Here is a 23520-nt window from a genome sequence, read left to right as displayed (position 1 = left end):
ATCTGAAAGTGTGAGTACCATCTTGCCAGGCAAACATTAAGTATTAATTAATATATGTATTTTTTAAATGACAGCAATGCGCCCCCAGTTTGGGTTGGATTATACTATAACAGGGATCCCTAAACTTGGGGTCCCCCCTGTAATAGAGGGAACCAGACCCAGCGTGGGGATAAAAACTCTATGGGGTTGGGGCACAAAAAAGAGCAGGCCCTCCTTCCAAAGACTACCTGGGGCTCTAATTAGCTTATTATACTACTAATATAAATGAATAATACATTAAGACATTTTACCACTTCATTAAAAAAATACAAAATTCATTCTCACTATATTCCAATGTGAATTATACTCTCTGGATAATCCACATGGAATAAAATAAAAAAAATAGTAGAACTGCTTCTTCCGGAGATCTGACATTGAATGCCCGTGTCCTGAATTGACCGGTAGGTTCAATAGCTGCTAAACTCATCACAAGCTGTCAGCTGGTCTGGTTATCGATTTTTAAAAAAATAAAAAAAAAAAAAAAATATATATATATATATGTTAGCAATCAATGATACAGCAGTAATAATTATCAGCTGCAAAACTAGTTTCTGCCTTGGGTAAGAGAAAAAATTTCCATCTGAAAACTAATGTATTTAAAGATGCCTTTAACTCTAAATAGAATGCATCTCTAAGTCATATACAAATTAGGCAAACTGTTATTGCACTCTACTTGTATCCACTTTAAGGAGTTAAGTGTGACGTCCACAGTATATCGAGAGAAACTGATAATCATTTAAATTAGTTATGTGCACATGCCAAGCATGATAGTAAGCAGCTCTCAATGGTGTTATTTGTGATTTGATGTATTAGATTGATTGAAAACCAATAATCGACTATCAGTGACTGTCCGTTGTGAAACTAATTGTGAAAGAGGAAAAATGGTTATTTGAAGAGCTGACTCTTCTTGTGAATGTGTTTGTGTGTAGTCATGCTAGAGACGGATATACCAATTTGGAAGCATAAACAAGCGTCACGAGTCTGAAGAATCTATATAGTATATAAAAAGAGCTTACAGCCCCTCAGTCTTCCTTGATTGTACTAGGGGAAAACATCTGTGGAAGATCACTGTGGCTATTAGAAGGCCTGACTACTTGTCTTAATATCCTAGCCCACATCAGACTACCTACCCTAAAAACTGATGGAGAGTGTACCCAAAGTTCCAAATATAACCAATAAGGACTCAGCAAGTCAGCGCTTACTGGAACATTTATCAGCCTGTCATCCACTCCATTAATGCATACATGGGAAGTATTTTGACACTGGAAAATATATGAAGAATGAATAATATATTTTATTTAACTGAAAAATTGTTAAACTGCAGAGCTATAACTCTTTTATGAATGTACTCAATCACTCCATCCAAACATAGTGGAACACAGAAGATAAATAACTCAACATAAATATATATACTATTGAGCCAATCAATGGACATCTCCAACTAAGTATACCCCAGCAGTCCTCGGCTGCTTGTCAGATTACTGCCAGCCCAGAAGTGATCTAGTTCAATGTCACCCTGCTTTCAGGCACATACCATAACAGAATCCACAGAGTTCAGATAGCAGGTAGAAGGGGATGGCTGGACTTGTAAAGCCTATCCTTACAGCCTCTGATCCTCAGAATTCTATCAGGAAACAAACAGGGATCAACCAGTTCTGTCTCCAAGTCTCTTGGTGATCACTGGGCACTGCTTTTTATGACCCAATCACTTCCCATGATATTGGGTGCTGTGTATAGGGAGGGGGCAAGTCTCCTTGGCTGTGAGGATTGTTGGCTCTTATCTTCTGGGGTTGGTTAAGGGCCACTCCTTTGCCTCATGTCCTCCAGGATGTGTTCCTCCTGAACACAATTCGCCAAAGTCTGCAGATAAGGGGCACTGACAATTGGCACCAACAGTATGCCATAACATGGCTAAATCTTTATAGACAATGATAAGTGGCCTTCTCATGCCTGATTTAACCCCTTAGAGTAATTTTGAAGAGACTGGTATTTTCTGCCTACTTCAGCCGACTGCTAAGCCACAAATTACTTAGAGCATGAGTGGTCAGAGTTTGTCACAGTGGCTAACAGTGGTTCATGGTACCAGAATGGTTACAGCACTTTCTTAGAACATTTCTGTAACACCACACTATGTCCTAAAAATAAATGTTACTTGGAGACATTTAAGAAACATCTGGAGATGGTGATAGTAACAGGAGGACTGCAACGGTATGCATGATAACAACCTCGTACACAAATAAACCATGCCACGCAACGGTGTATGTACGCAAGAATATCTTAATTTGTACTCTCATGCCATTTACAAAGCATGTAGACAACACATCCACAGTGACATCATTGTCATAGAACGTTTTCTAGGCTTTATTAATGCTCTTTAAATGCCAGATGTGTACGAGTCCTTAGATCAGTATGATAGCAACAAAATGATGACACTGTAGAACTAAATAAATGACCTTAGTTAAGATCCCTCTATAGTACCCCCACTTTTGCTGGCAGTGTTGTGTTTTTTAAAGCTCCGCGATGCAGGTAATGTACCTAATGTACCTTTCAGAGTCTCAGTGTTTCATAATTGATGTTTGTGTAATGGGTGGTTAATATTTAATGCCTTGTTATCCTGTACTTTCCCACAGGGGACCTGAGTCAGCCCGTTTGTCAACAGCACAAAGTTTATTATACTTTTAAGTATGTACATATTTCTGCTATTTGGCTATGGATCTCGGCCCCTCGGCTCCTAAATAACGTTAACAGTATTGATATCTTCCTTTATAAAAATGTCATTATATCAATCCTATCTCTGAAGCTTTTCTGCGTAGTGTTATGTCAATACTGTTTTGTCAACACTTTCAAATTCAGGAATTAAGAGAATAGCACATTTAAATCAATGTTTATTTGTTTGAGGTACAAGCCTTGCATTTCTGTCTCTTAAATAAGCCATCAGGCTGAGCTCATATTTACGGCTACCGGATATCTGGGTTTTTAGTCTAAACCTGTAAAAGCATTTTCTCCTTTTAATTTTAAGTCTTAAAGGGATTTTCTAATCTAAATTGACATTAGTTTTTCAATTGTACATTCCCACCTGATATACTTCAAGGACATTGTCATCGTCAAAAGGTACAGTGATGGACAACTTGAAATACTCCAACGCCCCTTTCCTTCAAAAGGGCCACACATTAGCCTAAAGTTCAGTAATTAAAAAACAAACCTAAATTAACTCCGTATCCCCCTTTACTCGTTCTAAAATGCCCCCACATGCTTCTCACTTTCTCCAAAATTCCACTACAGGCCACTCAGTCCTCTCCACATGCCTCCCATACAAGTAACGTTTAGCCGGAACGAACTTACATCCAGAATCAAATGGAATTGAATATTGAGATTCGCTTGTATTTGAATACAGTTGAAAGCGTGCTAAAGTTCTGTGCCCGCTTTTTTAATCGCAAGTGGTACGCAGGTCACATTCAAAGATACTTCAGGCCCAATATGAATATCAGTGGCGATAACCACTGGCCAAGGATTCAGATAGTGAACAGTCTAGCAGAGGGGTTTGTGCTATAATAACATAATTCTACGGAGGCCCAAACTCAAGTACTCCAACAACTTGGTCATGAATAGCCAGTCCACTTTATCAGATTCAGTAGACAATAGTACAGCATGGATCTTATTGCTTGAATTCTGTTGTATTAGATCTATAATTTACTGGTGTTGTCGCGTACTTCTCGTCCGGGAATAAAGCCCACCTGATCTTTATTGATTAGTTCAGGAAAAAGGACGTCAAGAAGGTAAACTAAGAGTGTTCTGTAGCTGAAGAATTGGGATGGGAAATTGTCTTCATTAAGTATAATAGCTATATTTGTTTCTAGTGATTGGGCGGAGAAGAAAGATTTGCTTGAGATCTCGATAAGGACCAGACGAATCAGGGAAGCTAGTTTCTTTTTGAAAGCCTTGTTATATGTTATTGAAACATATTATGTTATATTATGTTAGTATGGTGTTTATAATTACATTCTTATGGCTATATTTGGTATTGGTAAAACACCACTACTATACCCTGTCAAAGTCGTATAATTGGATGAAAGAAAGTATATTGATTAATATTGTTTTACCGTGCGATTGCTATCAGTACATCACGTGTTACGAGTCATGACGCGATTCACGATATAATATGCACACATACACTCGCACTTTCGCATTCATTTATTTATATATTGCATATTCATAATGGTTCCATTCCACAGTCGTTTATGAGCAAATGGTATTTTGGTTTCTAGTTATATATATTATAAGGTTATATGTACACTTCATTGATATTCAAGCTACAGGTTACAGGAAACATATCATGTTTAGTATCATTCTAATCCCCAAATTTATTCGCAGACATCCGGTGCAATCACCAAACAGAACGCACATTACGTATGGTAGTTATAGATTGTAAGGAATAAATAATTAGAATGATATTGTCTGTGTAGTGTAAATAGACTAGTTTAAACTGGATTCTGGGTGGGAAATTTGGAGTACATCCCCTGGAGAGCTGACGCCCACCTTTTGATATTTTCGTTTGAACTGACCTATGACCTGCATTACACTGGACCCTTCTGAAGCCTGAACCTATAGAAGCAAGCCACATCATCTGTATTGTTTTCTCTGTATCACAGCACAGTGGCCTAGAGGTTAGCACTTCTGCCTCACAGCGCTGGGGTCATGAGTTCAATTCCCGACCATGGCCTTATCTGTGTGGAGTTTGTATGTTCTCCCTGTGTTTGCGTGGGTTTCCTCCGGGTGCTCCGGTTTCCTCCCTCACTCCAAAAACATACTGGCAGGTCAATTGGCTGATATCAAAAATTTACCCTAGTGTCTGTCTGTGTGTGAGTGTGTGTCTATGTTAGGGAATTTAGACTGTAAGCTCCAATGGGGCAGGGACTGATGTGAATGGGTTCTCTGTACAGCGCTGCGGAATTAGTGACACTATATAAATAAATGATGATGATGATGATGTATCACTGAGTGTATATATACAACTCCCTGGGACCAGCTAAGACAGTCATCTCTGACCACAGTCTTCTGGACTGAAGGACTGTCTAGCTGGATCCAGCAGAGAGCGCAGCATATGTATGTATGTATGTATTTATTTATTTGGTATCAGCTGTATTGTACTTGTTTATAGAACTGCTAAACCTTTTCTTGCTTTTTGCTAAATAAATTGCTTGTGCTTTGGAACCACATAAATCGCTTAGACATGCTTATTGAGAAACAATGAAAATACTTTAACAACCCACATAGCAATGTCTAACGTCACTGAGGATCACAATGAATTTTAAGCAAATATAAGAAGCATGTTTGAATACTGACAAATAGATGCTGAAAAAGAAAATAGAATACTACATTACAAAGGGATTGATCACACCAGCTAATTACCCCATTGTATGTATGGCCAACGTCAGCACCTTCAGCACTCTCCTGGCCCCACCCCCTCCTCCCACCCCCTCCTCCCTGACTGCCTCTGACTTTGCCTCCTTTTTCTCCTCTAAAATTGAGGCCATCCGACTTGAACTCTCCTCCTCCACTCTCTCGTTCACCCCCCCCACTCTTCCGTCCTCCCCCCCTAGCCACCTGCCCCATCACTCCTTCCGCCCTACCACGGGCGAGGAAGTCCACGCTCTCATTTCATCCTCCCCCTCTACCTGTCCCCTGGATCCCATCCCCTCCCACCTTCTTTACTCCCTATCCCCCACTACCTACTCCCACCACGCTCACCTCTTTAATCTCTCCCTCTCCTCTGGAATCTTCCCCTCCTCCTTCAAACATGCTCTCGTTTCCCCCATTCTTAAAAAACCTAATCTTGAACCCACTTCTCCCTCGAACTATCGGCCCATATCTTTTCTCCCCTTTGCCTCCAAAATTCTCGAGAGGCTCGTCTGTAGCCGTCTCTCCTCCTACCTTTCTGAACACTCCCTCCTTGATCTTCTCCAGTCTGGTTTCCGCCCCCTTCACTCCACTGAAACTGCCCTGGCTAAAGTCACCAATCACCTCCTCTCGGCTAAAGCCAGGGGCCACTTCTCCCTTCTTATTCTCCTTGATCTCTCTGCAGCTTTCGACACCGTCGACCACCCCCTCCTCCTCCAAACCCTTCAGTCCTTTGGCCTCTCCAACCCTGTGCTGTCCTGGTTCACATCTTACCTTGATGACCGTTCCTTCTTCGTCACCACCTCTGGGTCTCTCTCCCCCCGTCCACGCTTCCAGTCGGGGTCCCTCAGGGCTCTGTTCTGGGACCCTTACTCTTCTCTCCTTACACCTCTTCCCTAGGTGAGCTCATTGTCACGACTTGCACTCTGCAGCTGCTGTCTGCAGTGACTTTATTGGATTCATTATGTATTCTACTTGTAGTACCACTGCCCACCAAAGGGGCCACTGTGCTACTTTGATAATTTTCCTTGATTACTGAGAGTTGTGTCACCTGCATGAGGCCTATATACACCTGCCTGCTTCATATGGTCTGGGCCAGATCATCAGGTCATTCCTAGGAGCATTCCCTGTGCTCAGCTTCTGTCTGCTATCTGGACTCCTGCATGTTTCTCCATTGAATTCACTACTGCTGTTGTCTGCTATCTGGACTCCTGCAAATTACTTCATTGAATACTCTACTGCTGTTATCTGCTATCTGGACTCCTGCATGTTTCTCCATTGAATTCACTACTGCTGTTGTCTGCTATCTGGACTCCTGCATATTACTTCATTGAATACTCTACTGCTGTTATCTGCTATCTGGACTCCTGCATGTTTCTCCATTGAATTCACTACTGCTGTTGTCTGCTATCTGGACTCCTGCATATTACTTCATTGAATACTCTACTGCTGTTATCTGCTATCTGGACTCCTGCATGTTTCTCCATTGAATTCACTACTGCTGTTGTCTGCTATCTGGACTCCTGCAAATTACTTCATTGAAATCTACTATTGCTGTTGCCTGTGTCCTGGACTCCTGCATCTTCAACCATTATACCTGGTACTTGTAGTTCTACGTTGCCTGTTGAAATCTACTATTGCTGTTACCTGTGTCCTGGACTCCTGCATCTTTAACCATTATACCTGGTACTTGTAGTTCTACGCTGCCTGTTGAAATCTACTATTGCTGTTACCTGTGTCCTGGACTCCTGCATCTTTAACTATTATACCTGGTACTTGTAGTTCTACGCTGCCTGTTAAAATCTACTATTGCAGTTACCTGTTGTTTCTCATCTGCACATTGAACTGTCTCGTGAATTACCTTGTCATCTATGTTTGTTAATAAAGTCATTATAACCACTTATCCCTTCTCCGTGGTCATACCTGGGAAATCCTGACAGTATGACCAGGCCCTAATACCGAGCCTGCTGCTGCACGGCTTTCATCCCTTTTTGAAAAGGATTTACAGAGGAGTGACCTACTCTGTATTCATTAAGACCATGGCTACTATTTCCTCCGAAAATTCCCTGTTTCAATTGCTCCAAGTGGACATTCTGCAACTTCGCACTCAAATAGTGCAAGTATCTTCTTTGTTGAATCAAGTGCTCAAGCAACTTCCAGTTTCCACCCCTGATACATGCTGCAGTAAGGAGTCTAACTGTGCTGCTAACATTTCATTATCAAATTTGTCTGCCTTTGACTCTCTGCAAGCAGCACCTTCCATTAGTCCTGTAACAAATTCCAGGTTTTCAGGTGCTCCGTAGACTCCGACCATCTTCAACCTCTATCTCCAGCTCTGAGTTACAAGCTTCTGTCTCCATTCCAGACACATTATCTGCTCCCATGAGAACCCGGGTTCCCCAGTTCAACCCAGAGGGGGCGCTGCCCTTAAAGTTTGCTCCAGAGGGGGCGCTGCCCTTAAAGTTTGCTCCAGAGGGGGCGCTGCCCTTAAAGTCTGCTCCAGAGAGGGCGCTGCCCTTAAAGACTTCTCCAGAGGGGGCGCTGCCCTTAAAGACTTCTCCAGAGGGGGCGCTGCCCTTAAAGACTTCTCCAGAGGGGGCGCTGCCCTCAAAGACTTCTCCAGAGGGGGTGCTGCCCTTACAGTCCTCTCCAGAAGTGGGTGCTGCCCTTACAGTCCTCTCCAGAGGGGGCGCTGCCTTTACAGTCCTCTCCAGAGGGGGCGCTGCCCTTACAGTCTGCTTCAGAGGGGGAGCTGCCCTTACAGTCCGCTCCAGAGGGGGCGCTGCCTTTACAGTATGCTCCAGAGGGGGTGCTGCCCTTAAAGTCCGCTCCAGAGGGGGCGCTGCCCTTACAGTCCGCTCCAGAAGGGGCGCTGCCCTTACAGTCCGCTCAAGAGGGGGCGCTGCTCTTACAGTCCTCTCCAGAGGGGGTGCTGCCCATACAGTCCTCTCCAGAGGGGGCGCTGCCCTTACAGTCTGCTTCAGAGGGGGCGCTGCCCTTGCAGTCTGCTTCAGAGGGGGCGCTGCCCTTACAGTCCTCTCCAGAGGGGGCGCTGCCTTTACAGTCCTCTCCAGAGGGGGCGCTGCCCTTACAGTCTGCTTCAGAGGGGGAGCTGCCCTTACAGTCCGCTCCAGAGGGGGCGCTGCCTTTACAGTCTGCTCCAGAGGGGGAGCTGCCCTTACAGTCTGCTCCAGAGGGGGCGCTGCCCTTACAGTCCGCTCCAGAAGGGGCGCTGCCCTTACAGTCCGCTCAAGAGGGGGCGCTGCCCTTACAGTCCGCTCCAGAAGGGGTCCTGTCCCTCCAGCCCGCTCCAGAGTTGCCTGTCCATGTGGTTCAGCCCGAGTTGCCTGTCCATGCGGTTCAGCCCGAGTTGCCTGTCCATGCGGTTCAGCCCGAGTTGCCTGTCCATGCGGTTCAGCCCGAGTTGCCTGTCCATGCGATTCAGCCCAAGTTGCCACTCTATGCGGTTCATCCCGAGTTACCACTTGGTGCTGTCTGCTCTGAGGCTTCTCACAGCGTTGTCTACCCTGAGGCTTCTCACAGAGCTGTCTGCCCTGAGGCTTCTCACAGCGCTGTCTGCCCTGAGGCTTCTCACAGCGCTGTCTGCCCTGAGGCTTCTCACAGCGCTGTCTGCCCTGAGGCTTCTCACAGCGCAGTCTGCTCTGAGGCTTCTCACAGCGCTGTCCCTGCCAAGCCTGCCGCCCAGTCCGGGCCTGCTGCCAAGTCTGAGCTACCACCTACCTTCAATGGGGATATTCAGCAATTTCATGCTCTCATTAAGTTTTGTATATCCTATTTTCCCTTTTTATCTGACCTCCTTGATACTCAACGAAAGCAGGTGTTTTACATGTTGGCCAACTTTACAGGGGAAGCTCTGGAATGGGTAGAGCCCTTAATTGAAACCCAAGATCCCATCCTGTCTGATCTACAACTTTTTACTGAGGCCGTGATCAAAGAATTTACACCAGCACTTGCCAATCCTACTCCCAGTGCTTCATCTATGCCACATGTTCTATCTCCGGCTACTCCAACCTTGAGATTATCGTTTTCTTCGCTCCATTTCCAGCAACCTTCTAAAACCCACAAAAAAAAATGAAGAAAAAGAAGAAGAAGAAAGATTCTCCTGGATCTCAACTCCCCTGTGGTGTGGTTTCTATACCCTTCCCATCCTTGCATGAAGCCTTCTCAACTACATGCCCATTTCTGGACTATGACTCTGACTTTTCCGACCATTCCTAGTATTTGGGCGTCTGGAATCCGCCCTTTAAGGAGGGGGTACTGTCACGACTTGCAGTCTGCAGCTGGATTCATTATGTATTCTACTTGTAGTACCACTGCCCACCAAAGGGGCCTCTGTGCTACTTTGATAATTGTCCTTGATTACTGAGAGTTGTGTCACCTGCGTGAGGCCTATATACACCTGCCTGCTTCAGACGGTCTGGGCCAGATCATCAGGTCATTCCTAGGAGCATTCCCTGTGCTCAGCTTCTGTCTGCTATCTGGACTCCTGCATGTTTCTCCATTGAATTCACTACTGCTGTTGTCTGCTATCTGAACTCCTGCAAATTACTTCATTGAATACTCTACTGCTGTTATCTGCTATCTGGACTCCTGCAAATTACTTCATTGAATACTGCTGTTATCTGCTATCTGGACTCCTGCATGTTTCTCCATTGAATTCACTACTGCTGTTGTCTGCTATCTGGACTCCTGCAAATTACTTCATTGAAATCTACTATTGCTGTTACCTGTGTCCTGGACTCCTGCATCTTCAACCATTATACCTGGTACTTGTAGTTCTACGTTGCCTGTTGAAATCTACTATTGCTGTTACCTGTGTCCTGGACTCCTGCATCTTCAACCATTATACCTGGTACTTGTAGTTCTAAACTGCCTATTGAAATCTACTATTGCTGTTACCTGTGTCCTGGACTCCTGCATCTTTAACCATTATACCTGGTACTTGTAGTTCTACGCTGCCTGTTGAAATCTACTATTGCAGTTATCTGTTGTTTCTCATCTGCACATTGAACTGTCTTGTGGATTACCTTGTCATCTGTGTTTGTTAATAAAGTCATTATAACCACTTATCCCCTCTCCGTGGTCATACCTGGGAAATCCTGACACTCATCAGCTCCTACGGCCTCAACTATCATCTCTACGCTAACGACACTCAACTCTACCTCTCCTCTCCTGATCTCTCTCCCTCGATCCTCTCTGGGGTGTCCGCCTGCCTCTCTGCCATCTCCTTCTGGATGTCCTCTCGATTCCTCAAACTTAACCTCACCAAAACTGAACTTATAGTCTTCCCTCCCCCTCGCACCTTGCCCTCTTCGGACCTCTCTATCACTTTCGACAACACCTCTATCTCCCCTGTCCCCCAACTTCGCTGCCTCTGGGTCATCCTCGACTCCTCTCTCTCCTTTGGCCCCCACATTCTCTCTCTTGCTAAATCCTGCCGCTTCCAGCTGCGAAACATCGCTAGCATCTGGCCTTTCCTTTCCCAAGATGCCACTAAATGTCTCATTCACTCCCTGATCATCTCCCGCTTGGACTACTGCAACCTCCTCCTTACTGGCCTCCCCCACTCTCACCTCACTCCCCTTCGATCTGCACCTAATGCTGCCGCTAGGCTTATCTTCCTTGCTCACCGCTCCTCTTCTGTCTCCCCCCTCTACCAATCCCTTCACTGGCTCCCCCTACCCTACAGAATCCTGTTCAAGCGCCTCACTCTTACATACAAGGCCCTCGCCAACTCCACAGCACCCTACATCTCCTCCCTCCTCTCTATTCACGCTCCATCCCGCTCTCTCCGATCGGCCAATGACCGTCACCTCTCTTCCCCCTGATCACCTCCTCCCATGCGCGTATCCAAGACTTTGCCCGTGCTGCCCCCCTCCACTGGAACAAGCTCCCTCCCGCCATCAGAACTTCCCCCAATCTGTACAGCTTCAAACAGTGTTTAAAAACCCACCTTTTTCTTAAAGCTTTCCAGTCTCCAACTTCACTTCCTACCTGTTCTTCTGACTCTTCCCCTTCATTCCCCTTCCTCTAGCCTTCACTCCCCTTCATTCCCCTCCCCCTATCCATTCCTCCTTCTCTCCCTCCCTCCCCTGTGTCTCTCTGTCAGTCTACTCCACCCCTTAGATTGTACGCTCTTTTGAGCAGGGTCTTCTCTCCTCCTGTCTTCTCCTCTTTTAACTCTGCTTGCCAGCTTCCCTGCCTTCCTCCTTGACGACCCTCTTCTCCCATCCCCTCTCGCTCCCTCCTCTTCCCCCTGGTGGTCTCCCTTTCATCCGTGCCCTCCCTCCTTGGTGCCGTTGTTGGCAGACCTTCCCGTCTCCCCGCCCCGCTAGCTGTGCCTTGAGCTCACTGAGTTACTGTGATTATTGTTTACTGTACTGTGCTGTCTCACCTCGTATTGTAATTTCGTTTGTCCCTGTATGGCGCCGCGGACACCTAGTGGCGCCCTATAAATAAAAATGAATAATAATAAAAAAGTATGTATGCAGCATTATTACAATATATGATGAGTGGTGGCAACCATGCATTTGCGGTGAGATGATATCGCAAAACGGAGGAGTGGTGGAAATAAGTTGATATAGCCTTTATCCCGACGGCACTGATATGAGTAAACGTGTTGAAATGACACCCATAAGGCATAGATAGGCAAACGCCTTAAACAAGGCTGAGGGTTTGGCCGAACAACCAGACACAAGGGGACGAGAGGCAGGCGGCAATCCCGAGGCGGATGTGGAGGAAAAGCTCCTGAAATCCAGGAGAGTGGGAATGGCTGCTCAAACTCTTGTAGGCTGAGTTAGGTCTTTGACTTAGTGTGGTTTATGGGCAGCCCTAGGCACTAGAGGTGAGTAGTGCCAGTTCAATAAACATAGTTTTTGGACAAATGGCTCAGATTTGTGTTGGTGGTGTTATATAAAATAATAATCATAATAATAAATAAGTAAATTCACTCATTTCTACACAATACAAAGCAACTTGTTTGGCCCTTTTATGAAAAAAAAAAGTGTGTTCTTTCCGGGAAGGTACTTTGTATTCATATCGTGAATCTCCAAGTCTGATCTGGCATTAACCTAATCTGCCTGCCTAGCAAAAACACAGCATCAAATGTATCAAAACTGACATATTTTTTACTTCTTAATGCAATAATAAAACCCTGAATATGAACTAATTTTTACAGGGAGCAGCATCTAAAGCTGAGCAAATCCTGGCTGGCTCAATTTCGGATTTATTCCCATTCTAACGGGGAAAAAAAAACTTTGGGAAATTAAGTACATCTAGGAGAAAATGAACAAAAATAACTTTTGAGGATAGAGAAAAAGTTTGAATAGGATGATAATTGCTATTGATGCATTGGACTGCATGAGTAAACTTTTCAGGGAGCTCGAAGACAAAGAGATGTACAGTTTGGAGGGGAGAAGGGACAGAGAGGACATGATAGAAACATTCAAATATATTAAAGGTACTAATAGAGATCAGAAAGCGGTATTTTTAAAAATAGGAGGATTTCTAGACCATACTTTGAAATTATAGAAGTGGGGAAATGAAGGGTAACATGAGAAAAACATTTTTACAAAAAGGGTGAAAGATCCTTGGAATTTGCATCAGTTGTGATGGGGCCTTCATAGGCAAACTGAGGGGGGGGGTCAAGTGCCTGGAAACCCCCCTCCACGCCTGGGACACTGTATAATTGAGGTGGCTGGACCCTGCTTCCGCTTCACACAGCTCTGCTTGAAAAGAAGGAGAGCTGCATGCACCTAACAGTAGTGCACGCAGCATTGCCCATGTATATTATGGGGACAGGAAGAGTTGGAGAGCAGCCAAGCACTGTCTAAAAGTATAGCTACGCCCCCATGCATGCTGGTCACGCCCACTGGCGGCGTGGTGTGGAAACCCCCCTCTACAAATCCTGCATTTGCCCCTGGCCTTATACAGTAAAATAATTTGTGGGAAAAACTTATGGCTATTATTAATACTTAGGGCCTGATTCATTAAGGAAAGTAAAGCAAAAAAAAAGGAGTAATTTTGCACCTTGGCAAAACCATGTTGCATTGGTAGGGGAGGTAAATTTAAAATGTGGGGACAGATTTATAGTTGGGGTAGGGCATGTCCTAGATCAACTTTAATTTTCAGTGTAAAAAAAAAAAAAGTTATCGGTCCTGATTCATTAAGGAAAGCAAGGCAGAAAAAAAAAGGAGAGAATTTTTCCTGGACAAACCAAGGGGTGCAAATTACTTTATTATTTTGCACGCAAGTTAAATACTGGCTGCTTTTTCATGGAGCACAGAAATACTTGATAGCTTTATTTTTACACTGAAATGATAAGTTGATCTAGGACATGCCCTACCCCAACTATAACTCTGTCCCCACATTTTAAATTTACCTCCCCCTCCAATGCAACACATTTTTGCCAAGGTGCAAATTGACTCCTTTTTTGTTTTGCTTTACTTTTCCTCAATGAATCAGGCCCTTATATTTTAAGACATTAAATAAGTAATAATAATTAAAAAACAAACACAAAAAATGGGAGGACAAGATGGATTGGTATGTTCTTTTCTAATGGAGCTCTATAAGAGGGGAATTCAATTCGGCAGGAGGTGACGCTATGTGTCTCCGGAACAGTACGTGGAGACACATCAGACCCGATTTATTAAGGAAAGTAAAGCAGAAAAAAGGAGTAAATTTGCTCCTAACCATGTTACAATGCGAGGGGTGCAAATTAGTTTCTCATTTTGCACGTAAGGAAAATACTGGCTGCATTTTCATGTAGCTCGGCTCATTTTCCCTCCACTTCCATAGAGATGAAAATGAGCAGAGATTTTTGTGCAATTTGCGTGGCCGGACATTGAGGCGATGTCCCCTAAGTTTGTATATATCTAGTGCATAGCTACTTAGTCTCCTTATCCTACTATCGGTGAGACTCCCAAATTATTGGGAAACATGGGACTGGGAGAACATGTCAAGCTCCCAAAAAGAGCACTTAACAGCTGGGACATTCCTTGATGGCACAAAAGTCATCACCATATGCCTTGCCCAGCCCACTCCAAGTCGCGTATGGCAATTTCGAATCACACCCAACTCTTCTGTTTGTACCTGCCCTCTGTATCTCCCAGCAAGCAGGTATATTAAGCAGACAAGTATGTTCTATTGTATGTAATGGTGCAACCTATTGCCCTCTCCTACAAATCTCTGTATTCTCTGTCTACCACTGGCACGATTCTGTGAATGTCTGTAGACGTTTTATGCTAACCAATGACAACATAAAACTAACATAAGCTGGAGATGTAGCTGAAAGAATAGATGGGGTGCTTTGCTGTAGAGGTGGCATAAAATGTGTTTATCTCAGTACAGTGAATGTTTCTCTCATTGCCGGGATTTTAGCAGCCCACTCCTGGACACCAAGCTGAGAGCCTGCATCCCACCACGACACTCGAATCAGTGATGATGACGAGCTGTCTCCGAGGCCCAGGGAGGCTGGCTAACAGTGCTCAATTATCATTCCACCTCCCACAGATTCACAGTCATTCAGCCTTGGGAAGTTGGGCTAAGAGTGCTCAGTTTTTCGCTGCCAAGCCACCAACGTAAAACAGCCCACATGGTGCCAGCAGTTCCCTTGGAAGATGCATTGAGAGTGAAGTGATTTCCTCCTATAGTCAGTGTTTGATGAGCCCGGTGACAGACAGCAGCTGCTGCGAAGGGAGGACAGTTTTGCACCAGTAAAAGCAGAAGTTATGACACTACATACGATTCTATCCATTGTCTGACCACCCCATGATCCGCTTTTTTGATGTTAAGAATAGAATAAATACATTTTTCCACTGGTGCTACTAGGCGCTTACAAATGTTACACGCTCACAAGCCTGGGTACGGGAACATACCAGGACTCTCCTTAAATTAATTATTAATATACTAATATATTCATTGGTTAAAGATGCAATTCATGCAAGTTATAAAAGTAGACTTTCCTTTGTATTATCTGAAGACCATTTGAGTTTGTATGTTCTCCCGGTGTTTGTGTGGGTGCTCCAGTGTCCTCCCACTGTCCAAAAACATTCCGGTAGGCAAAGCCCGTCAGTGAATTTGGAAAAAAACGAAAGTGATACAATGTTGAAGCTGCGTCTTCCTGATGCTGTTTTAGCAGATACATGGATGGATAAATATGGTTCATTGATTATCAGTCTCAGTGTAAGCTCTTATTCCCGCATAGCCAGTTCCTTACCTCTTAGTCCCTAATAGGGGTCTAGCTTCACTAGACCCCTATTACAATACGTTCTTATTGAGGTTAACATATTTTTTCAACTAATCAGATGCACGTCAGTTGCAATGAAAGTCAATGCAAATTACAGCACAGAAAAATGCAAATATTGTCTCATTTTTCGTACAAAGATTTTTATTTCTAAATCCGCTTACATACGCTTAACTTGCGCTATAAAATAATCAAATAAGGAATTTTAATATTGGTACATATGTGGGCTACGTGAAGTTAGTTTTAATGCTGTTTAAGTTCAGGACTCTGAAACACTTTTGTCCAATTTTTCTTTTATTCTCTGGCAATTTATTTCAAATATTTTCCTTTTACTTATCACAGTGTGCTTGTTCTGAGACACTGAAGGACGCCAACTATTAACTTTATTCCCTGTTGTTTTAAAGCTGTCATATTTAGATTTAGGAAAAAACATATCCACGTTCCAATCTCGTGCTGGTGTGAAACATAGTTACAATGATATTCTCTGGCTGGAACTACAGTCTGCTCCACCAGCGACCAGACATGCAAAAATATAGAATTTAAATCCGGAAAATAGTCAAGTGGTCCATTCAGTCTGCCCACTGCACCACTGCCCTATCTATCTCACTGAATTACATTATATATATTTTTTTTTTAAACAAAGCTGACTCACACTCGTTCTGTTAGACTTTACAAAATGGCATTTACAGACTTTGTGTATAGATATATAGTAGTGGACATGGATTTGCATACCATGAAGGCGGTCATTATGGAATATATTATTATTAATTATTATTACCATTTATTTATATAGCGCCACTAATTCCACAGCGCTGTACAGAGAACTCACTCACATCAGTTCCTGCCCCATTGGGGCTTACAGTCTAAATTCCCTAACACCCACAGACAGACACACACACAGACAGATACACAGACTAGGGTCAATTTGATAGCAGCCAATAAACCTACTAGTATGTTTTTGGAGTGTGGGAGGAAACCGGAGCACCCAGAAGAAACCCACGCAAACATGGGGAGAACATACAAACTCCACACAGATAAGACCATGATCCCAGTGCTGTTAGGCAGAAGTGCTAACCACTGAGCCACCGTGCAAATCATTGGGCAGTCCTGAACTTGGCTGCGTAGGTCAAAGTTGTCTACTCTCCTTGAATGTCCTGAAGATCCCCGAGTTGTCCCGGACTCTCAGAAGAGCATTGTTACCCCTTGCATATGCCCACTTCCCTTGTGAGGTGGGTGAGGGTGGGGTCTAATAACGCAATCACAGTGATCATCCCAGCTCCGCTCCCGGCTGCATTATGCCACAAACCGCGGTGAGCGGGGGCTAATGATGCGACCCGTACGGCCAAGACAACCCCCCTTCCCCCGCCCTTGGCACCAGGATCTCATCTCAGGGATCCAAGAAGTTGACAAGTATGGCATAGGTGTTTCTTGTTGCTATGAGCTAGTTAAAACAGGAAAGTTAAAATTTAGTTGGGTGGTGGCTATTGTGACAATAGGCAGTACTGTGTGCGGATGTGTCTGGTGTTCTGCAGGATACACATCTTGGCATTACCTATTTACTTTTTCTGGCACCCTGCAAAAATCCAGAGCCAATATATTGTATATGGAATGGGCTGTGAATTTTGAGTGTGCAAATCCATGATAGCAGCTACCAGGGCCGGTGCAAGGTTGCCCGGCACCCTAGGCAAAGCTTAAGCTTGCCCCCCCCCCCCCCCCCCCAAAAAAAAAAACCCCAAAAACTATTTTTCCAGCCCCTAACACACTTAAAAATAATAACTCTCACCACCTCTTGGCTGGCTAGGATGCAGTCCAGATGTCTGAGGCAGAATGTTGTCCAGGCTTCACTGCTGCCCAGGAGCAAACACAGGATATCTAGAGGGGAGGCACCAAGTGCTAGAATTCAGAACAATACAAAGAAAAGAAAACTTGACATCACTCACCGGTTACACACTGACATAAATCCCGCTGCCCACCAACTTCTCTCTCACATGCCCATCTGCCCATTAATTCCTCTGTTGCTGTATATTAATGTATTCTGTAGATGATATATTAAATATACTAACACATGCAAATAAATAGAGAAAGGTAAACTAAATGACAGATAATCTAGACCGTTCTATTTTATTTGCATTTGTTAATGTATTCTGCAGATGTAAAATTAATTCTACTAATAGAGGGCAACAAAGGAGAGCCAAATAGAGGGCAAATACTAATACACATAAATAGTTCCTTAACTATCCTAGAGTAGCCCCAGCAAGGTGAATTAAAGCTGTGCTTCATTATGCATAGCTGCATTTTGTCATGACACTATTTTAGTACAAGACCCCATAGTCTCTAACTCAAGGACATTTCTAATTGTAATCCCCCAATTCCCTATTTTCTCCAGCCTTCTCCCCCTCCCCAATATTGTGTAGCATCCATTCCCCCCTTTCTGTAGCATCCATTCCCCCCCCTTTCTGTATCCTCAATTCTCCCCCCTTTGTATAGCCTCCATTCTCTCCCCTTTCTGTAGCCTCTGTTCTCTGCCCCTTTCTGTAGCCTCCATTCTCCCCCCCTTTCTGTAGCCTCCATTCTCCCCCCTTTTTGTAGCCTCTGTTCTCTCCTCTCTCCCCCTTTCTGTAGCCTCCAGTCTCTTTCCCCCTTTGTATAGCCTCCATTCCCCCTCCTTGTATAGCCTCCAATAGCCTCCATTCCCCCTCCTTTTATAGCCTCCATTCCCCCTCCTTGTATAGCCTCCATTCCCTCTCCTTGTATAGCCTCCATTCCCCCCCTTGTATAGCCTCCATTACCCTCCTTGTATAGCCTCCATTCTCCCTCCTTGCTGTAGTCTCCATTTCCCCTCCTTGTATAGCCTCCATTCCCCCCTTTTGTAGCCTCCGTTGTCTCCCCCATATGTATAGCATCCGTCCCCCGTCCCCTCCTGTTTTCTGTAGCCTCCTCTTTCCTGTACTCACCGTTTCTTCATTTTCTTTCCTTTCTCGCTTCTTTCTTCTTTCTCTGTCCTCTGCTCCTCTACACTCGCAGCGGCAGGCGGCAGCATCGTGACGTCCCTACCCGGCGCCAGTAGCCGGGAACCAGGCGCCGGGTAAATTTACAGTGCAGCACCGCATTATTGCAGGCGGGCGGGCGATCTGCCCTAGGCGATCGCACCGCCAGCATTTACTTCTAAATTATTACTGGGTCCCCCGCTTCAGTGCCGCCCTCCAGAGCCCGGCGCCCTAGGCAACTGCCTAACCTTGCCTAATGGGAGCGCCGGGCCTGGCAGCTACAAGTGTACATATGTAGACGTGCTGCACTATGTAGATTTAACAATCAGAGCAGCAGTGACCGGGACAAACCTTACAACTGTCTGACCACATCGAGATAGCGGGACAGAGCCCAGCAACCGGGGCTGTTCCACCTAAAACAAGATAGTTGGGTGGTGCGCTGAGCACAAACCAATCAGGTTAGGATGGTGCAACTTAAACACCTAAACAGTCATATAACCGTTATATACATACAGCTCAGTGTCAGCGTATTACTGCTGCATTTACTATTATGTTCTTATAAGCATTTATTGCTAATCAGAAAAAAAGATAAGTTCAGGTTGCCATTACCTGCTAAATCAGGCAATCTGTGGCTCTCCAGGAGTTGTGAATCTACTAGCCCCACCAGGGGTTGCAGGGGCAAACACAGGATTTTTAAAGCGGGGTCCCCCCCCCAAAAAAAAAAAATATATGTATATGCGCAGCAGCTCCTTTTGATGTTGAATTGTACCGCAGCCGCGGCACTGTCAAAGAAGCGTCCGTGGCAGTGCTGTAATGTACTACAATACAGCAAAGCCACAGATGCTTTTTTGACAGCACCGCAATGGCTGTACAGTATAGTGCTGCTGTACTTAACGCCCATTCATTCGACGGAAGGGAGGGGTTTCTGGAGAACCCCCCCCCCCTTTTGTGCCCCTGGGTTGACTGTGCAGGGGGCATCTGCTTCCCTGGCCGGTCCCTTTGTGGTGGTCAAGACGGATGGGATTTCCTTCCCTTACCTTGTCCTCCAGACACGAGTCAGGTTCTTTTCTGTTCGGACATCCGGTGGTCAGGAGATAAATACTTCAATAAAAGGGACAAGGATTGGTCAAACAACTTGGGTTTATTAAGAATGCGGTAAGTATAATTTTGGTAAGCCAACGCACCACTGACCCCTTCAGCTTAATGGTAATGACACAATAATCGTTTGATCAGCATAGAGCACAATAGCATTTAACATATAATATACACCTGGTCAGTATAAGGCACAATAGCGATAACATCTTCAATATCAATAAATCAATTTTTAGGTAAATCACTTAACATTAACATTCATCTAAAACATTTGGTGCAGTAATATATTATCCCTGGTAACGTTACCATATTTTACACTCAGTCCTGGGTTGAACTGTGCACAGGAATTTTGTTTAAATATCCTGTAGAAGTTTCCAGAAGGGTTAATAATCCAGATTAAGTCTCTGTACTTTCTCTCTAAAAGGTAGATGTTAAACTGTAGGCAGTGTTAAAAATTATAACAAAACACAGGACTGTTACTCAATTCAGTCACAAGATGGCGCTGTTCTCTCATCACTCTTCCCTCTGACGCTGAGGTGTGTGCAGTACACTGCAGGCTAGGATTTTACCTTGAAAAGGTTCTGCAGTTCGTGGAAACTGTGTTGGACGCCCCAATGTGTGTCTCCAGCCGTTCTCCAGCCGTGTGTGCTGGCAATATCACCAATTCCAGCAGCAGATCAGTCTCTCATGTCAGCTTCCCCTTTCTTGTTGCTATATCACACACTGCTCCTTCCTGCACATCATCCTGGGTGCGTACTTTCAGTTCAACTGTCAACTGTCATTCACACTGTGTCTTTCTCAGCCTCCAGTAACCCCTTGTAGCCCTGCATTTTAAAAGCGTTTATGCACTTCCTCTGTGCTGTTTAATAGGGCTTTGGGGCACCACATTCACCCCCACTTTTTCAGGTGCGTGTAAGACATAAAGGTGGTTGTTCTTTATCAACTCAAATCACACATCTACAACATTTATAATGGCAAATATTTTCAATGACAGCAGTTTTAATATACATTATATACAACAGTTTCAGTGAAAAAGATCTCTAATCCTGATACTGCCAATAGTAGCTCGAAAGGGTCAGTGGGCAGCTGAGGCAAAGTCCCTTTTCTATCATCTGACTCTTTGTCCCAGTCATCCCTTGATGTTTCTTCTTGAAGACGATGTTTCCTTCTGACAGCCGATAGGCCTGTGCATCCCAGTCGTAGTCTTTCTGTTGCCGTTTGTAGAAGAACGGAGGAGGGCGCCTGCGCTGGACAGGTCTCTGCTGAGAGGACACTTCTTCTGCTCTCTCTCCCTCGCTCACTTGCTCTGTACTTACTTCCCCACCAGATTCTGCAGCATTCTCTCCTCTTGGCCGGTAGAAACGTCTGCGAAACCATCGTCAGTAGGGTGCAAATCTGCTTCCTTTTACTGGTACACCACCAGGGCCAGTCACGTTTGCTGCCTCGGCACCCTTCTCTCCGTCCACAACATCAAATTCCACAATCGCCCCGTCTCCAACACTGCGTAGAAACTTCCGTGGGTTATTTCGCTTTATTGCTGTCTGGTGGACAAAGACATCTTCTTTGGTGTCATTTCTGTCGATGAAGCCATATCCATTCCGCACATTAAACCACTTGATAGTGCCCGAAACCTTTACATGGGAACCAGCGGACTTTTGGTAACCTTGTAGGAGCCGAACAGTATGTTGAAAGGCCTGATGACCGGGGGAAGCCGCTTGGGTTAATTTACCCTTCAAAGTCGCTACTAGCTCATCCGGGCATCTTTGCAGCACATTCATCCCCAGGATGATGGGGGCTATGTTCCCTTCACAGGGGGCGGTGACAAGACAGCATTGTCTTGGCAACAAGGTCACTCTGATCTGAATGTCCACTTCCCAAAATCCCCTTTACACGCAATCTCGAGGCCATTACTGGTGGTCAGCTGCAGCCAGGTTGGGGGTGGTGATAACAGCTGCTCTTTGCCCCAATACTTGTGGAATGTAGGGAGCCGGATGGTCGTAATCTGCGACCCTGTGTCAAGCATAGCTAGGGTCTCCACTCCATTAATTGTAACGGGTAACGTGGGACATTGTCCGATGAACTGGGGCCTCCAGTTTTCTGGATCCGGATCGATTCCCGGAGCTCGCCCCGAGATTCGGCCCTCAATCTCGGAGTGTCGGAGTTTAAATGTTCGTTTTGGTCGCAGTTTCGTTCTATGTGTCCTATCCCATGGCAACGGCGGCATATTGGGCGCCCTTGACTATCGAATTGTTTGAGCGATCACCGTACATACTCGCGAGGTGGTTCCCACCTGCCTCGGGCTGGTGTTTGTCTTTCGGACCTCCACTTTGGTTCCCCGCAGGTGGGTGCCGGTGGCCTCGCCATTTGGCGCATCTCTCGCTGGATTTCTACCATTCCGACGGCCAGCTCTTCCAGTTTTTTTTGAGCATTTGCATTGGGTCTCCGCTGGGACACTGACCGCTCTTTATTACCGATTCTTGGGCCTGTGTTGATTTTTCTGTGCTGCTTGCTATGGCTCCCGTCGAGCTTGCACTTTCTCTGAAGCCCACCATTTCTGGGTATTCTTCCTCCCTTCCCCGTTGGTTACCGACAATGGCGATGACGGTCTCTTTAAACTCTCGGAAAGTTTTGCCTGGCATCTGTGCTTTCATCAGTCGTAGCTGAATCCTAACGCTTTCTTGGGCGACTCCTTCTACGAACTGTACGGTCAGGGCTTCGTCCGCGTTTCGTACTTCCTCTTTGTCCACTGCCTGAATGGCTCTTAGCATCTCTTTCAGGCTCAGGGCATAGTCCCGCAGTGTCTCGTTCGGTTGTTGCTTGCGAGCATATAGTTTCATCTTCAGCTCCGGAAGAGTTCTTGTCTCAAACGTTGTGGAGATACGCTGTAAGGATAATTTTGGTAAGCCACCACGCCACTGACCCCTTCAGCTTAATGGTAATGACAAAATAATTATTTGATCAGCATAGAGCACAATAGCATTTAACATATAATATACACCTGGTCAGTATAAGGCACAATAGTGATTACATCTTCAATATCAATAAATCAATTTTTAGGTAAATCACTTAACATTAACATTCATCTAAAACATTTGGTGCACCAATATTATCCCTGGTAGCGTTACCATATTTTACACTCAGTCCTGGGTTGAACTGTGCACAGGAATTTTGTAGAGTTTAAATATCCTGTAGAAGTTTCCAGAAGGGTTAATAATCCAGATTAAGTCTCTGTACTTTCCCTCTAAAAGGTAGATGTTAAACTGTAGGCAGTGTTAAAGATTATAACAAAACACAGGACTGTTACTCAATTCAGTCACAAGATGGCGCTGTTCTCTCATCACTCTTCCCTCTGACGCTGGGGTGTGTGCAGTACACTGCAGGCTAGGATTTTACCTTGAAAAGGTTCTGCAGTTCGTGGAAACTGTGTTGGACGCCCCACTGTGTGTCTCCAGCCGTTCTCCAGCCGTGTGTGCTTGCAATATCACCAATTCCAGCAGCAGATCAGTCTCTCATGTCAGCTTCCCCTTTCTTGTTGCTATATCACACACTCCTCCTTCCTGCACATCCTCCTGGGTACGTACTTTCAGTTCAACTGTCAACTGTCATTCCCACTGTGTCTTTCTCAGCCTCCAGTAACCCCTTGTAGCTCTGCATTTTAAAAGCGTTTATGCACTTCCTCTGTGCTGTTTAATAGGGCTTTGGGGCACCACACCTTCCACTACCTTGGGCTGGGTCAGTGGG

This window comes from Mixophyes fleayi, chromosome 4 (assembly GCF_038048845.1).
Source record: "Mixophyes fleayi isolate aMixFle1 chromosome 4, aMixFle1.hap1, whole genome shotgun sequence".
Lineage (NCBI taxonomy): Eukaryota > Metazoa > Chordata > Amphibia > Anura > Limnodynastidae > Mixophyes > Mixophyes fleayi.
Note: the sequence above shows the minus strand (reverse complement) of the source record.